This window comes from Carassius auratus, unplaced genomic scaffold, assembly GCF_003368295.1.
Source record: "Carassius auratus strain Wakin unplaced genomic scaffold, ASM336829v1 scaf_tig00214145, whole genome shotgun sequence".
NCBI lineage: Eukaryota > Metazoa > Chordata > Actinopteri > Cypriniformes > Cyprinidae > Carassius > Carassius auratus.
The window spans coordinates 54,030-66,733 of record NW_020527536.1 but is presented as its reverse complement, the minus strand read 5'-3'; positions in this window follow the sequence as shown (position 1 = coordinate 66,733).

Here is a 12,704-nt window from a genome sequence, read left to right as displayed (position 1 = left end):
ATTTGCAAAATTGTACAGTTATCTGGACTTTTCCAAGACCAAAGTTATGTAAATGTTATAGAAAGCAAGGCAAGCACAATTTACTGAACATCTTTAGTTTCTGCTCCTAAGAATTCCAATTTGGGACGTGCTATATTAACAAAATTATATCTCAGTATTTTCTGGGATTTTATCAGTAAAAATAATAAGATTATATTTTGCTGAGTGAATTATTGGGCTGGTATTGGACTACCGTGGACAGCAGACTCCTAAAGTATTTGATATAAATCATATTCTGTTTGGTGGTTCACAGCAGTGATAGAAATGTATCTTTTCCAAAAAGTTTCAATTGATTTATCCCTTATATCGGCATATTTACCTTTATAAAGACATTTTATCACTAAAAGTGAGCATTATCTTCAATCAAATTCTTACAGTCAGTTAGAATAGTAAAACATTTGGGCTGTTAGTAAGCAAATTAAATCAGTATCTACAAAATGTACCCTTGCAATGCAGAGAAAACACAGATTCTGCATCTAGATCTGTTTACACACTTTAATGCAGGACATAAATGCAGTTAACTGGTATAATTTATGCATCTGTAATGTTTTGATATTTCAACAAAACGTTAAAGGGGGGGTGAAATGCTATTTCATGCATACTGAGTTTTTTACACTGTTAAAGAGTTGGATTCCCATGCTAAACATGGACAAAGTTTCAAAAATTAAGTTGTAAGTTTGAAGGAGTATTTCTGTTCCCAAAATACTCCTTCCGGTTTGTCACAAGTTTCAGAAAGTTTTTTTCGAGTATGGGTCTGTGTGACGTTAGATGGAGCGGAATTTCCTTATATGGGTCCTAGGGCACTTCTGCCGGAAGAGCGCGCGCTCCCATATAGCGAGGCTGAGCACAGACATTTCACTGATCAGAGCGATTCACTGATCAGAGCGAGAGCGTCGCGAAAAGTCACAAAAGAAGTGTGTTTTTGGTTGCCAGGGCAAGACAACCCTGCACAGATTACCAAAAAAAAAACAGCATTAAGGGACCAGTGGATGGAGTTTATTTTTACAGAGCATCAACGGAGTTGTGCAAGTGTTTTTGTTTGTTCCCTGCATTTCGAAGATGCTTGTTTTACAAACAAGGCCCAGTTTGACGACAGTTTTGTTTTGCGTATTGTTTATTTCTTAAGGATGATGCAATCCCAACGAAAAAGGGTCACGATCGTGTGTTGGAACCGCAGGCGGTGAGTAAAATTGCTTAAAATATCTCTGCCTCCTTGTTAGTGCGTCCCCTCCCGTGCCAGAGACCCGGGTTCGAGCCCTGCTCGGAGCGAGTCGTTGCTGCTGCTGCTGCTCTCGTTCAGTTTCAGCCTCGAGATCTGATTCTGGATCATAAATAAAGGGCTGAATCTGACTCTAAGCCATGGACTCTAAGCCATGGTTTTGGATGATGGTTTTTCCCTCATGGTAATGTCACAGCTTCCACATGCTCTCAATGCAAAAGCCTACTGGCGCTCGTGATTCTTTAGCTCCGCCCACACGTCACGCCTCCAGCCGGTCGTGTTTTTCCGGGAAAAATCGGTACAGACTATCTTTCTCTTATGAATATAATAAAACTAAAGACTTTTTGGAGTTATGAAGGATACAGTACTACTCTATAGGTACTCAAGATTAACAGGATATTGAGTGAAAACGAGCATTTCATCCCCCCTTTAAATACTGATATTTGAAATGGTTTTAAAACCAAAAAGATTGCTTTAATGTGAAATAAAAAATTAAACCGCCAGTAGGTGGCAGCAAGTCACTGCGATTGCAAAATGGCATGTAGAAGGCAAGGCAAGAGCAGTACAGTAAACAAGCGAGTGTCAGTTGACGACAAACATAATCCAATGGGGCAAGACTAGTGAGATAATCCAGGTACCAAGCAAAAGGTCCAGGCAGGGGCAAACAGTATCCAAACAGGGCAAGACAAGAGAGGTAATCCAAAGTACACAGGCAATAATCAGAAGACGAGGAAACAGACATGGTGAGATTAGGCTAAAAAACTTAAAGCAGGCTCCATAACATTTTCACAATTAGCGATAAGTTCATATAATACTCTGCAGTTTGAAAGTGATCTCAGTGAGTCATATATCGTGAATGTGTGATTGGTTACAGCTGTGTACAATCAGTGCCTTCAGTTGTGTGTGTGTAAGTAGTGCAATGGGTGATGAGAACTGGAGTCCAGGGGGGAAATGCAACAGTTAGTGTGGTGCAAGAGTCCATGTTGTGAGAGGGTGACCCCTCGGGGTGATTTAATGAAAGTTAATTTGTGACAGATTGAACCGAATAATTTAAATGGTTAATTCATTCAGGAACGGAACACCATAAAGTTGCTCAGAGATGCGAAATATTAATGTGGATTTGTTTGGAATTTTTTTTTTTTTTTAAATAGCGTGAAAACAGGAAATGTGATGTCTAAAACATAAGTCTGTTAATTAACTTCTTGTTTATTGAACTGTTGCGTAAGACCAATATCACATTTGCCAATTTTCAGAGGGAAAAAAAATGCATTCTTCATATGATATTGATTAACTATATGAAATTATATAAAGCTATACATTTCTGCCCCCATATCTTGAATTTTGTGATCATTCTAAGTGTATTCTAACTGCCGTATTTTATTTTTTTATTATTTTTTTATTTGTTTATTATTTTAATTAATTTTAAACTCTTCTGAATAATTTTAAACTCTTCTGAGTCTTAACTTGCTGCTGGATTTCCATATACTTACCTTTTCTGAGCCAGCGTTTTAATGTGTTTCCCCCTGGTCTATCTGCTGCTGCTCACATCTGGTTGCCGTGATTCACCTGCATTGTCTCTGCCTGTTGCTGCTGTCTCCGTGTGAGATCAAACCGGTCACTGGAGTTGCGTCAAGTTTTCCACGTACAATGGCTGTGTAACAACTCTTGGATGGTATCATGTGACTTCATTTGATCACCTGGATTATTTGCGATCTGATTTTATCAGGAACCAGCGTAAAGCAGTGGACTGAGTTTCTGGACTTCACCATGCTGAGGTACACTCTCTCTGATCTGTTGTCCCTGGGACACCATGGCCGTCCAGATATCAGCGTCATACAAACTTTGCGTTCCATGCAGCTCCTCCGCCGGCCTAGTTATAATCATAGAGGCTCTCGTCAGAGTCGCTCTACTGCTGCTGCCGGAATCACAGCACTTTGGTCGAACCGCAGGCACTCGCTGCGTCGTACTTCTGGTTGCCGTGGAATCAGCCATGGTAACCTACGCTATCCAGAGGTTCTCTCTCAAAAACCTGCGGCGAATGTGTGCTCTAGCACTATGCGACTTGCTCACTTCAACACGAGGTCAATAAACAATAAAACGGCACTTATCACTGACACTATCCTTGACAGGAAAATTTATATTCTCCGTCTCAGTGAAACTTTGCATAAAAACAATGACTTGTTCTTAATTTGAACATGTGTGCCTCATCTGGATATAAATATATTGATGTGCCTCGAGGTTCGGGTAAGGGTGGTGGCTTGGCTGCAATATTTGTATCAAATATATCAATCGATATTATTGATGCTCCTACCGTTTCATCATTTGAATGTCTGGTTTTTAAAGTCAATGGTGCTGCACCTGTTCTTGTGCTGCTCATTTAGCATCCACCAAAACCTAATCCTTTATTTTTTTCTGAGTTTACTGAGTTGCTGACACTTCTTAGTCCACTCTGTCCGTCTATGGTCTTGACTGGTGATGTCAATTTCCATATTGATAATCCAAACTGTGTCAAAACTGCTACCTTTTTGGACATTTTGGATGGTTTTGACTTTAAACAGCATGTTAATTTTCCGACCCATAGGCTGGGCCATATATTGGATGTGGTATGTTCTGCTGGTGTTGGTATCCAATCTCTGGATAGTATCGACATGAGTATAAGTGACCATAGATTTATTACTTTTGACATAAATGTTACGTCTTCACGATCTATTTCTGAGCGCACTATCAAATTCCGTAACATTAAGCACATGGACTTCACTCTTTTTTCAACTTTTGTCTCTGGGCTTCCCACTACTAACTCCGTGGAGCACTATAATTCCATGCTTTCCTCACTTTTGGATGAGTTCGCACCTGTGCAAGAACGGCTTGTTATTTTTAGGAAACCCTGTCCATGGTTTACCCCGGATTTACGATTAATGAAAGCTGCCGGAAGACAATTAGAACGGCAGTACAAAAAATCTGGCCTGACGGTGCACAGGCTTCTTTACAATGAACAACAGTCTGCTTACCATTCTGCTTTGAATACTGCACGTAAGAGCTACTATTCAAGCATCATTGGTAACGCTGCAACAAATTCTAAATCGCTGTTTAAGACTGTTGACAATCCTCTCAAACCAACTAAGGCCGTTGTTCATTCCTCTGTTGAACAGTGTAATAAGTTTCTTCATTATTTCACTGGTAAGGTAGAGGGTATATATAGCACTTTACCATCACTCCTCTTGAGCTAGTTAATATCCGGCCTTCAAACTTCCCAACTACTACCTTTTCAAACTTTTAAATGGTCCCTAAGAAGACTGGTTGTGATGTATCTGATTTATCCAATTACAGGCCGATTTCTAACCTCCCATTCTTGGCTAAAGTTCTTGAGCATGTTGTGGCTGTTCAGTTAAATAATCACCTAGCTCTGAATAGTCTCTTTGAAACTTTTCAATCTGGGTTCAGAAGAGGGCATAGTACTGAAACCGCTTTAATAAGGGTCGTAAATGATCTTCTTATCATGGCGGATTCAGGTGCATGCAGTATTTTGGTCTTGTTAGACCTCAGTGGTGCTTTTGACACTATATGTCACTCTCTTCTGCTTGACAGGCTGGAAAATTGATTGGGTCTTTCTGGAGCTGTCCTCAATTGGTTTCGGTCTTATTTAACAAATCGTGCCCAGTTTGTTGGATTGGGTAACTACAAATCAGATACCGTGCCTGTTCGACAGGGAGTTCCTCAGGGTTCAGTATTGGGTCCAATATTATTTAATATTTATATGCTTCCACTTGGGCAGATCATTAGGAAACATGGTCTTGGGTATCACTGCTATGCGGATGATACCCAGATTTACATCACCACTAGTCCTGATGTCCATTGCTCATTAATAGCACTGGGTGGTTGTTTAGCAGAGATCACTATCTGGATGCATAACAACTTCCTGAAGCTGAATGGCTCCAAAACTGAACTGATGCAGATTGGTACAGTGGCAGCTACTCGTAAGGCCGAGCAGATCAGTTTGATTGTTGATTCCTGTACGGTAATCCCCACTTCACAGGTGCGAAATCTTGGTGTCATTTTTTATCAACAATTATCATTTGAAGCACACATAAAACACATCTCTAAAACTGCATTTTTCCACCTGAGAAACATAGCTCGACTTAGACCTTTTCTCTCTTTTGCAGACACAGAAAGGCTTATACATGCCTTCATAACAACTAGGTTAGATTATTGTAATGCCTTGTTCTCTGGCCTTCCAGCTAAATCGTTGAGCAAGCTTCAGTATATACAAAATTCTGCCGCTCGTGTGCTCACTTGTACTTCTCCTCGTGAACACATTACATCGGTTCTTTCACAATTACACTGGCTTTCATATAAAGCCCCTAAGCTATGGAATGTACTTCCTCTGCACGTCAGAAATGCACCAACGTTGGGTGATTTTAAAAAGTTGATTAAGTCACATTTATTCAAGACTGTCTTTCTTCAATGAATTGTTGTATTGCTTTTGGTGTTTTGTTTTATTTTATTTATTACTTTTTTACTGTAGCGCTTTGGGTTTAAGAAAAGCGCATTACAAATAAAATGTATTATTATTATTATTATTTTAATCAGATTTTAATAAACTGAATCATGCGGTGAAAGAACACACTGTAAATGTGCATGCGCACTAGTTTTATTAGTGTTTATGCACTCAGTAGCTGTGTTTTGTATGTTTTTTTGCAATATACTCCAGAATGTAAAAAAAAATTACAATACTATCAGACAATATATATTACACACCCTTAATTAAAATAATGATACATTCGACCTGTTAGTTAATTTACTCATGTTTTTGTAAATTCCCGCCTCAAGCACACATCTATTCTCAGTCCAGCCAAGGTTCAGTGGGACTGTATATAAATCTCATCTGTACTTCTTTGATGATTACCAAAGCTTTGTTGTCTTGTTTCCACAAGGCCTTAATGGAAAGACACAGTCGCCTGTGTCCTGAACCTTCAGATGGCTTCAGAATCCAGCTCAAATACTGTGATGGTTCCATGAAGTCGAGGCGGTTCCTACCTACACAGTCATTGCAGGTATTTCCTACTCTACTCTCATCTTGAGATGTTATGTTTTATCAAGCATGTTATTCCTCATTTGGTTAAAATGTTGTTTGCTAAGTTCTCTTGATATTTAAATTAAGTTGAGCTATTTTCCAGTACAGTACCAGACAAACGTTTGGACACAGTTTCCAATCCAAGAAAATGGGAAAGAGTGTCCAAACTTTTGACTAGTACTCTACATGAACCTCTGTATAGGCTACAAAGCCGCGTTTCCACCGCAGGAACTTTACCCAGGAACTAGGGACTTGGTCCGGTACTTGGTGTGTTTCCACCGCAGGAACCAGGAACTAAATAAAAGTTCCGGGTAAAAAAATGCCCCCCAGAAAGTCCCTGCTGGCGAGGTGGTACTTTTTTAAAGTTCCGGAACTTTCGGGGGCGGGACTTTGGCGCTAAACATGCTGATTGGTTGAGTTCACGCAGCATTGGTTGAGTTCAACCACCATTTATTCGGATCAACATTTTCAAAATATTACTGTTATTGTGTCATGAAATGTAATTTTAAAAGTATTTCAGGCGAGAATGTAGTTGTTTAAAACTCAAATCTGTTGTTTATTTATAAAGACAGCGCCTATTTAAAAATGTGTTTCGCCGATCTCGTAGATGGTGAGCTCCACTCGATTAGCGGGAGCTCAGTCCTCATGTATCCGCCGAGAAGCAGCCTCTCCTGGGATAGACCTTCTGTGCCGCTGGCTCTGATGTGTCTTTAGTGGTTAAACATAAAATATAATTCAGCTGCGGGGTAAATCTAACAGGTTTTCTTTGGTCTGTATTCAATTTATCTATATGTTAAAATGAAAATAAAAAGGCAAGTCTATATAATATTTATTTCATTGTAATGGCTGTATATAACGTTACACTTATCCCTGAACTAAGTACATTTCTGCAGCTGTTATTATGTTTAAATGAAAATGAAAGGAGGCATTGGTATTTTATATCCTATTTCGTTTTATTGTAAATATACTGAGGGGAAAATTGCAGTAGCCAAAGCGATCTGAGTTCACGCAGCATTGGTTGAGTTCAACCACCATTTATTCGGATAATTTTCAAATATTACAGTTATTGTGTCATGAAATTTAATTTTAAAAGTATTTCAGGCGAGAATGTAGTTGTTTAAAACTCAAATCTATGGTTTATTTATAAAGACAGCGCCTATTTAAAAATGTGTTTCGCCGATCTCGTAGACGGTGAGCTCCACTCGATCAGCGGAAGCTCAGTCCTCATGTATCCGCCGAGAAGCAGCCTCTCCTGGGATAGACCTTCTGATATGTGCCGCTGGCTCTGATGTGTCTTTAGTGGTTAAACATAACATATAATTCAGCTGCGGGGTAAATCTAACAGGTTTTCTTTGGTCTGTATTCAATTTATCTATATGTTAAAATGAAAATAAAAAAGGCGAATTTATATAATATTTCGTTTCATTGTAATGGCTGTATACACATTTCCCTGAACTAAGTACATTTCTGCAGTTGTTATTATGCTTAAATGAAAACGAAAGGAGACAGTGGTATTTGATATCATATTTCGTTTTATTGTAAATATACAGTAAGGAAAATTGCAGTAGCCAGGACGAGCAGACTGAAGTTATCAAACGCTGCTGTTTATAGATTTACCGGACTTGCGTCGTCGCGGACATCACACTCCCCAGAGGAATGCACAAAGTCTGAACCAACTACCGAGGATGCACGTCCAAAAATCAGCGTACTTTTTTTTATTTATTTATTTATTTATTTTTAATCAGTGGTACTTTGTATTGAGAAACGCGCGCAGACCTACGTCACCAGTCTATTTGCCTAATCTCCCCGGTACTTTACACCGCGGTGGAAACACAGAAAGCAACAGGTCTGGGGGGAAAAAAGTTCCTGGGAAAAAAAGTTCCTGGTACAAATGTTCCGGGTAATTTCGGTGGAAACGCGGCACAAGTGTGCACGTTTTTCCTGGTATCTGTTTTTTATGTTGTTGTTTTTTGTGTGTTTAAATAGAACCTTATGGATTACGCTGGCAATGACGACTCGGCCAGTGAAATATTCTGGTTGAGTATGCCAAGTGCAGGCACCCGGCTATCAAGCACTATGACTGGAACTCTTGAAGAACACAACTTGACTACACCTTTCACATTATTTGTTCAGTGGTTGGAAGGAGAGGATGTGGAAGTATGTTATTTATTTAAGTGTTGTTTCCTTGTGTTGTAAAAACGTATTACTGTCATATTTTGGTTGTGTGGGGTGCTAAAACTTTCAGTTATGTGTAACCGTAGCTTACAAAACAGTCTTGCTTTAAAAGGTAATAATGGACCTTTATGGCTTTTTACATCACGCTCAGTTTATCTTTGGACTTTAAGTCGCATTTATTTAGAACCAAGAACCAAGAGAAAACATTACCGTCTACAGTCACGAGAGGGCACTCTTTGTTTTCAGTAGCTGTGTTTACATGGACCCTTCTAATCCGATCGTAATAGGACTAGAAGCACAATCAGAATAAAAATGTCACATCGAAACACGTCAATCGGATTGAATTGGCTCGATCCGACTAAAATTTTGATCAGATTGTAAGGGGTGGATAATCCCTTTTGTAATCCGAGCGAGAGGACATGTAAACACATGGAAACCGAAACTGGAAAGTACTGTGCAGTGATGTAGAAATAGCGTAATGACATATGACGTGCGGAACGAGGTGTTCTTCCTGGTGAATAAAGTGTCATAAATAAGTGTCCTGTCATTATAAATCTCCCCTTTCACTCAGCGTATGTGAAGTGGAACAGGACCATGTCCCACCAGTCCAAGTTTAAGACTCTCATCAACAGACGACTAGTTTTGAGTGCGCGACGAGGCCCTTTTACTACTACGAAGTAAAATTTATCAGCACAACAGTTCATATGCTGGTCGTCACCTAATTAGGACCCGAAGTAGATAAATATAATGTGTGCTTTTTAAAACAGCAGCAGGAAACTCTGTATATTCATGCAGTGTGCGCATATCAAAAGAGTAAATCCGATCAGAAGTTTGTGACATATAAACGTGAACATCACTTTATTTACCGTTCATGTAAACACTACGTTCACATTCGTCAATCAGAATGAATTAAATCCAATGGAAGCAAAAAGTGTCCATGTAAATGCACCTAGTGTAGACTACAGGAGAACTGAGCAGCATAGAGCGCCCTCTCACAGCTGTAGACGGTAATGTTTTCTCTTAGTTCATTTCTCTTGGTTCATGTCAAATTAATTTTGATAAATAAGTTGGACCTGACTATAAGTCGCAGGACCAGCCAAACTATGGAAAGAAGTGTGACTTATAGTCCGGAAAACATGGTATGTTCATTGAAAATTACTGAAATAATTCACTGTATGAATTACATACAGCAAATCCTTTTCAACTCTCCAAATCCTGAATCCAACATTGATGAATGGCCAGAGGAGCACCTCATTGGCCAAATAGACTCATCAGTAAACACCCACTCTCTACTCATTTCCTTTTCTTCTTGTGATTCCTTACAACCTTAGACTGTGTGTCCACCAAAGCATTTTTAGCCAAATGAAAATGCCAGGTGCTCTGCTGAAAATTCCTAGCTGTGAGCACTTGAGAGTGATTCTGTGGCACAGCGTTTTGTTTGATACAGAATATCCACGTAAGTGTACCTAGTATCTGATTTTGCATATATTTTAATTATGAATATAAAATGTTATTACTTGCTCTGGCCCTTGTTTAAAATTTTGTTCCATTGTTGTACTTCTTGTGGTCTGTTGCTGACCAAGCAGGATGTAAAGATTGGTTGTGTGGCATTAATCCCGCCCATCCTCCACTGTGATTGGATGGCTAATTAAAAAGTGAAAGCATTGAGCGCTGTATTTTACCCAAAGTTGCGCATTCTTCCACTCTGGGTGATATAAAAAAAAAAAACTTGCAGAGCGAACACAATAATACTCAACTCCCCATTGAAAACAACTGAAAAAAATACACTAGCCTAGGAGAAAAAATGCATTGGTGCACATGTGTTCTTCTAAAAAAATTTATATCTGATTAATTATTTTTGTACTCCACTTGTTCTCTTTCAGGCAATGTGCTATACAGATACTCACAGAGTTCACCAACAAACTTAATTTGGAGGATCGACACACGTCAAATATGATTAATGCATGCAGAGATTACATTTATGGATCTGCAAACAGTGCATTCAGTAGATGCCTGTTCGACCCATATAAGCCACTGGGAGTCGTGTTTATGGATCTTGGCAATAACTCAGAAGGGGCAGTGGATGATGGTGGCCCAACAAGGGAATTTTGTTGTCTCCTAATGAAGGATATACAGAACAGGTATCTGTTTGAGGGGCCAGATCATTCAAAATTACTGGCCCTGGATAGTCATGGTAAGCATTTTGTTATATTTATATTTATTCAAGGGTCAAACCCGTGTAGGAAAATATGTTAAAGGGGTTGTCAACCCGCTTAGTTTCTTAGGCTTGATTGTGTTTACATGTTCATTCTTCATTTCAAAAGCAAAAAAAAATCTGATTATTGTTCACATATTTTGCCTTTATTCTACACAGCTGTTTCCCTTCTCCTAAATCAGTCTGTTGAAGCATGTAGCTAGCTGGCTAGTGGAGCTTAACAGCACTGCCCTTTGTTGACATCTTTGCAACATCATAAAATTAACATTAGAAGCTATTAATGAAAAACATCAACAAAGAATAAAGAATACAGGTTGTAGCCCAAAAACAAATGGGAACTGCTCCATCTTTCAGGACAAGTTTTTGGTAGAATCCAGTGTTCTAACAAATAATGAATAACTACCAGATCATGCTACTGTACCAACATTGTATTTTTAATATTGTACAGTTAGGTTCAGGGTTGGGGAAGATGTAGGCATTAATAAAGCCTCATACTACATTAATATCCTGTTGGACACTCAAACTGATAGGTACCATTTTTCACTCTCGAGAGGAAACTGTCCTTCATAAAATGTGCAGCACAGAGAGCTATATTTGGATAATTTTCAGGAACAGAGTTAAACAAAAAATTTTAACCATTGTTCCCCAAGTACAGCATCCCTAGAAAGGCAGAGCAAAGAGACCCTGCAATAGTGGCGAAAATAACAGTGTTTTGACGGCATGGCAACAACACTCTACTACACACTATAGTCTTCCTCTTCTCTGAAGTAGCCCAACATGACCTAACCCCCTTTATTGTGTGTTCCCAGGGGCAGGGTTTATATAAATTTTAGGGCTTGTGATGCCACCAACTCAGGAAGTAGCTCACTGTAGTCCCTACCAGCCATTGGTTGTAGGCCTTACATATCAAATTCTGTAAAAGACAATGTCTCTCTTTGCATTAAACTTTGAGACAAATTTTGACAAATGTGAATACAAATGTCTGTTTGAAACTTTTTCAGCCATCTCAAAAGGGGATTACAAATTGCTTGGAAAAATGATCAGTATCTGCCTGATTCATGGTGGTGTAGCACCCCACTTCTTTGCACCACGACTGTTCAGTCTGGTTGTGGGTGAGGCTACAGAAGATGTGGACCTGACAGAAATTGTTGATGAGGTGTTCAGGAGCCAGCTGCAGAAGCCACTTTATTTGTTAATGCTGATGCCAAGTCCTGGATAATACAGTGTTTCTGCCAAAGTAGAAGTTGATATGTTACTAAAAATAAACTTTTTTTTAGATCCAAGATGCCATAACCATCGAGGAGACCAGGGAGGCTTTAGAAGAGGCTTCAAACAGTCTTTCTCTCCTTGGGTCTTTAAACACCCAGTGTCGGACTCTGGAAGACAAGGGAGACAGTCGTCCAGTGTTCAGCGAAGTTCTACCTGGAGGGGCGACTTAATGCTGCAATGGAACAGTTGAGTCAAGAATTTCATATTTGGGACACATTTTGCCATCAAGATGACTGCTAATAAAAGTACCAATTTACCGTAATTCATTTAAGAAAAAAAAAAAACATGAACAAATTAAGATAGTAGAAAATAATAAGAAAATAGTAGAAATCACAACAAACAAACCAAGATCAGTTATATGACTTTTACAGACTGATTATGAGTTAATGATTACACTAACATTAATTATTGTAAAATGCTTACAGACAAATGTAGCTACTTTTTTACCCACAACATTTGAAAAAACAATAAAATAAAATAAAGCACAGATTATATAAACTTAAGTTTAATGACATTTGGTAGCATTCAAAAGTACATTAACCAATAAGCTTTTAATGATTGTGTAATTTCTGTTCAAAAAAATTTGTAGATTTGAAAGTTTAATGACATTTGTAAGAATTAATTAATGATCCGTTAAGCATTATATGTTTGTTAACTATTTATTAAAGAAGCTCTAAATAATTATAGTTTGACAGATGGTTTACAGAGATCACAAT